Source organism: Pinus tabuliformis, chromosome J (genome assembly GCF_031772625.1).
Source record: "Pinus tabuliformis cultivar Carrire ecotype Pingquan chromosome J, CPIR1, whole genome shotgun sequence".
NCBI lineage: Eukaryota > Viridiplantae > Streptophyta > Pinopsida > Pinales > Pinaceae > Pinus > Pinus tabuliformis.
Window position 1 is genome coordinate 1,022,947,816 of NC_142295.1, and position 6,056 is coordinate 1,022,953,871.

Here is a 6,056-nt window from a genome sequence, read left to right on the forward strand (position 1 = left end):
GCTATGTTTCCAAGTATCACAAGTGTTCGTCTACCTCTCAGCAGCACAAGTACAATGTCTTCCAAGAGAGCAGAGTCGAAGACATTGTTCAGAGCACAACTAGGGATGCAGTCAATCAAGTGTCTATGAACTTTCCTATCTATGAAGACATCAAGTTGTTCATGGACCAAGATATCAAGATGAAATGGCAGCGACGTCACAGCGAGAAGCACCATTCGCAGTGGTAGAAGGTAGCACATCTGCATGTGACAAATGCAAGAGGAAGGTTGTTGATAGTGCAGAGGCAGAACAAAGTTGTAAGCTCAAGCAAATCGACTTGTTATGAAAGTAGCTTTGTAGGTTGAGGCTATGAGGTGGCAGCATGACAAGAGGATCATGCGAAGGCAGAGATAGAAATAGAGAAGGAGTTGCAGGTGCTAAAGAAGCAACTCAAGGAAGAACAGGAGCTCAATAGACAAGAGAAGGAGTTGCAGTAGGAACATGTATAACATGAGGCACAACATCCACAAACTGATGAAAATGTGCCCATACAGGCTATAGATCCATTCAGTGGTCATCATGGAGCAGACAGGGTAAGCAGTGCTATCGATCACATGCAAGGGTATTCAAGACCATGGATGTCATTGTGTGCATGCATGCGATCCCAACCATTTGGCACACTAACCAAGGCAAAGACAAGAAGCAAGTATGACTCAAGCTAAACATGTATTTTGACAAGTTGATGTGCATGTTCACTAGCACACACTCGGAGATCAACACAGAAACTACACATCAGTATGTTGTTGGTCTAACTGAACTTAGGAAGATTATGCGCATGTTATCAAATGAGTTTGACAAAGGAGCCATATCAGTGTACCCAGATGCAATGGAGGCAAGAGTTTGCTTTCAGCAGGATGTCACCATTGAGCACATGGACACCATCATAGAGGACTAAGCTTGGCATCAGTTCACCACCATCGATCATCGCAAGGATTTTGAAGAGTTGGTCTTACTACAACTATCGAGTGTTAGTGATAGCTTGCATGGCTTGCTCAAGCCTATTTTTTCTCACATGGGTATATGTGCATATTGGATGTAACATCTTGTAAAGGGGAAGTCCAAGTGTTAATAGTTGAATGTAACAATCATAGAGTAGTTGAAGAGTCATGAGGGTAGGTGAATAATCATAAAGTGGAATGTCAAGGGTCACCCCACCCTTTTCTATTTATAGTACCTCATAATTGATTGTAAAGGCTTTTGGTTAGCCAAGCTTCTGATAAGAGTATCTTAGAGAAAGATTGGAGAGTATTAATATATTTATTTGGAGGAGCAGGCGGCAATAACTGTAACATTCCGCTATCAGGACTAGTGATTTGTCATGGTTGTACTGTATGATTGTAACTTTCACTTCTTAATATAGCAAAGCCAACACGTTTCATGCATATGTTGTAATTGTATTTCAGCTATCTTGGTTACTCTAAAGATATATGTATATGTTTCTTACAGATGCATGTATGGACTCTTTCTGTATAAGTATGTATGAATATTACTAAGATGTGTTGTTGGTTTAACCATCACTTTGGATTGTTAGCTTACTTTCTTTCCAATTTGTGATGCATCTTTGCTTATGTGTTCCCTTCCAAGCCCCGTGCTTCCACAAGTTTCCAAGGGGCGCACTCACCTCACTTTCCATGTGTTATAACCATTCATACACCTTCCTTGGCTTGCTACGCATGTCACACCCTTGCTACCAACAGGGACATCTTACTTGCCTCTGCATGCAACTGCAGTCAAGGAAATACTGTACGACCCATTACCGGGACTCCTACACCAAACGATTTGAGGTCTAATTAGGACTTCTTACTGGGAGATCCCCTGAGATGTTGGCGGGTCCAGCACCGTCGACTAAACCTATATGCACTTGAATTAGAAGATACATGCAAAGCCTTGATGAGCAAGGAAAAGACTATATATATGGTGGTTGAGACGGATCATATTAGACCTCTCAACATGCAGACTCAAAAGAAGCCTTAGGACGTTTTGGAGAAGCCACAAATGGAGAATCAAAGAGAAGCCAGAGTGGAGATATACACTAAAGTAGAGACCTCCAGGAAGGGGATAGTTCGATCCAAGTGGGCAGAAGGAGAACATTCATCCATGCCTCTAGGAGTGAGGTGGAGCGATGTAGATCCCTAGTCCAAGAGTTGCATAATTTAGGCAGAGTCCATTGAGGAATTATCCTCATGGATCATTACCTTGTTTCGGGGCCCACAATATTCAGCAACAAGAGGATCAGTTTCAGTTAGATGTTGAGAAATGAAGAGGAGTGTTAACATCAGAGTAGGAGGCTCAATATTAAAATTAACAACAACACAATTTTCCTAGTAGAAAGTTGCAGAAACAGTTGATTTAGTTTGTTTTTTGGATGCTTCTCAGTTACAGATGTTGCAGTTGCAGCAGCAAAAGTTAGAGGTGTTGCATCAAGTACATTCCAAAGGTGTAGGATAGGGGTGGTTTTTAATCCCTTTCTTGTTGAGAGGGAGTGTTGAAAATGCAGAAAGAAAGTCTCAATTTTCATTTTTTTCCTTAATTAAAATTGAGAAAATTCGAATTTCCACATCGATAGACAACTTGGAGGAGTTAACTGATGTGAAATAACCCTTTTCACTTAGTTAAGAACAGTCAATTCAAGTTAATGAGTTGAAGTTCAATTTACTTGAGTTGACTCCTAAAAAATAGGAGTCTAGCTCATTTAATTCGAGTTAGGGACATGAAGTTCATGTAGGTTTTAACCCTGTACATAAATTGCCTACAAACAAATTTTTAAAAATAGAAAATATACAATGGCCAAAAACACAAAACAAATACATAGATATTTTCCCCTGGATCGTAAAAATGGTACTCCCAGATTGATTTTTAATTATATTCCTTTCAATGTTAGAATACATATGTATACATGACGAAGCATCCATAAACCCCAATCCATTAACCCTGTATTAGAGCATAGTTGTAGTTGCCTTGACTAGATCTACAAAATACCATGGGAAGAAAACCATCATGCCCAAAACCATGTGCGAAATCCATGCACAAAACCATAGGTAGGTATTCCCATCTAATATAGGGTCGAAAAAAAAAATTCCCAGGGGGACTACCGCCCCCTGCAAAACCCCTAATGAAGGGGGAGTTGGCTGCACCCCCTCTCACCCCCTGGCTTCGCGTGTGAGTCTAGTCGTGGAAATAATATAGCACACACCCAACGGTTCAGTTGTCTGCAATGAGCTCCTAAATTTTAGTAGCTTAGATTGAGTTAATTTCAGTTGTAGTAATTTAATTCAATTAAATTGAGTTATGGTCAGTTAGACTAGTTCTAACTAATGGAGGAACTAGTGTAAGGTTAATTTGTGGAAGTGGAACTTCAACCACACTTAGTGATCATCTAGATAAATAATCAATTAGCCTAAATTAGTTCATGCATGTTGATAATTTGAGTTGCCCAGTTGAGATCGAGATTTCAAGGCAGTGTACTATTAGTTGTAGACTATTCCAAAGTGTATAAGTGGTGCATGCAGTCAAAGGAAGGACATAGAAGAATTACGCAATCCAGATGAGGGAATTTTCTAATTAATAAGGGCCTAATTCCTAAAGGAACATCACAAGGAATTAGGAGCTTGGAGAACTTGAATATTTGCTAAGTGTTGGACAGAGTCAGTCAATGAGACAAAGGGATAAATTATACACTTTCAGGGTGTGCTCAAGCTTGAGCAAGCATTATATTTCTCGTCTATTCTTTGATTAATTCAATACAAATAATAAGGGGTTTTGAACAGTTGTTTTCCCCTAGATAAATATCTGTGTATGTGTGTTAAATATTTATGCATGTTTATGATATGTGTTCTCGATAGTGAATTGCTTTCCATGGATGAGTAGAGTAGATTTGAGTCTTATGATTTAGCAAATTTCATGAGCAGTTTCGAATCTACACATAGAATTTCTACATGAAACCCCTTTGACAACCCCTTTATCTGCTTCTCTTGTGGAATCATAGCCCCCAAACATTATCGTACACCTCATATATTAGCTAACAATGTATTAGGATTGTAGAAATTTTTAATAATATAACACTTATTCACAGAGATTATCTTGATTATACACTATCTGCGGAATGCATGCATAATACATAACCTCCTCTACGTTGATCATCAATTTGTGGAATTAAAAATAATTGCATGCGCACATTGAAACATCAATCACACATATCAACACAGTATGTAATGGGGAAAGCATACAACCGAAAACCCCGAACTAGTTGTATATTATAATGATAGAGAACATGTAACAATACATAGTACAATACTCCTCACAAGTACTCAGTACTATCTCCACCTACTACACACAAACTAGCTCATATCCGAACAAGTCACTGGTTCAAATCTCCTCCACTATTTTCCTGCCTCTACTGCGCAATCCAAGTTGAGAATAGATCCAATCCAAGTTCAAATTCCCTTGGCTTGTATTGCGCAATCCTCATTGGCAATCTCCATCAATGATTGTGCAAATCTCATGCACAACTATAGTCACAACTGATAGTAGTCCCTCCCTTTCACCCACCTCTAACACTTGTCTCCGCTAAACTGTCCAAGCACTGAGTTAACTGATGTATTCTTTAGTTGATTTATGAGTTAATAATTAATTCACATCACTCATCACTAGTGTATTTGGCAGTTAGACTAAATACAACTAGTTCAACTAAGTCAAACTGAACACAACTCCATCAACTCCTCAATCAACTCCACCAAACTCAATCACTTGAGTTCTAACTGAAGTCCATCATGCAATAGCTCAACTAACCCATAGGAAAAGCATATTTCCTTATGGCAGTTGCATGTGCCACATCCGTAGCTCGAACTGAAGTGCTGCAAGAGGATAAGATAATGTTTATAGTCCAAATATTATTAAGAGCTAATAATATTCGACTGTTCTATTTTTAGACTGGCAGTCTAAAAATAGACTCCGCCCATATGTCTAACTAGCATTTGCACCACATGTTGCAAAAGAAACGTCGTAAGGCAATGGCATAAGAAACATTAGCAATTTTGTTGCTTTTTATCGTATGTTATGTTTTAGGGAGATTCCAAATAGGATATGTTCAAAGTGAAGGTAATGCATAACACTTCACTCCAAAGGATTTATGAAAATGCTCTTCATTAAGATTCTAAAACCGTTATAAGTAAATGTTTTAAATCAAACATTTCATAATAAAGTAATATCGTATCACCTTAATTCACAAGGCAATGGATAATAGTTTTTGTTGATTAAAAATTGGCCTAATTTTATGAGGAAAACTTAATAGAAAGGCTTTAATAGTAAGGGGAACATTAATAAACTCCCTCATTATTTGTTATATAATGTTGTTAATTTGGCTACTTGTTGCTTCTTATCGTTATTTCAGTCATGTAATATTTGAAAACTATAAAATAATGGTATTATTTATTCTCTTTGGACCATTGTATTGTTACTTGTTATTGATTCATGAAATTTTTGTATCCTCTCTTTTCATTCTTTTAATTTGTGTCATCCCAAAAAAAAATTCTCCAATAACCTATATTATTGCTATCTTAGCAGTGACATTGCCATTAAGTTTGCACAACTAAGTTTGTAGTTTCAATTGCAAATTTAATGCCTCCATTTTTGCTATATATGAAATTGATATTCACATAAATTGATTAATATAGATCTTCAAATAATTTATTTAAATAACATGTTAAAATATTTTTGAGAAATATAAGGTTTAAACATCTTACTCACATCAACTCATATCTACATATTCTAGCAACATTTTATAGTTACAATTTCTTATTTTATAGAAAATTCTATTTCAACTATTAAGACAACAAGTACACTTTTCAACTCAATATTATAAAATAACATCTATACCAAACAATAAACAAACAACCATAAACTTTATAAAGTGATAACTTTGTATTTTTATTTTATTTCATGTATGTATCACACTAATAAACATGTGTATATTTTAAAGAAATTATTTGTATTAACATATGTATCTAACAGATTTCAAA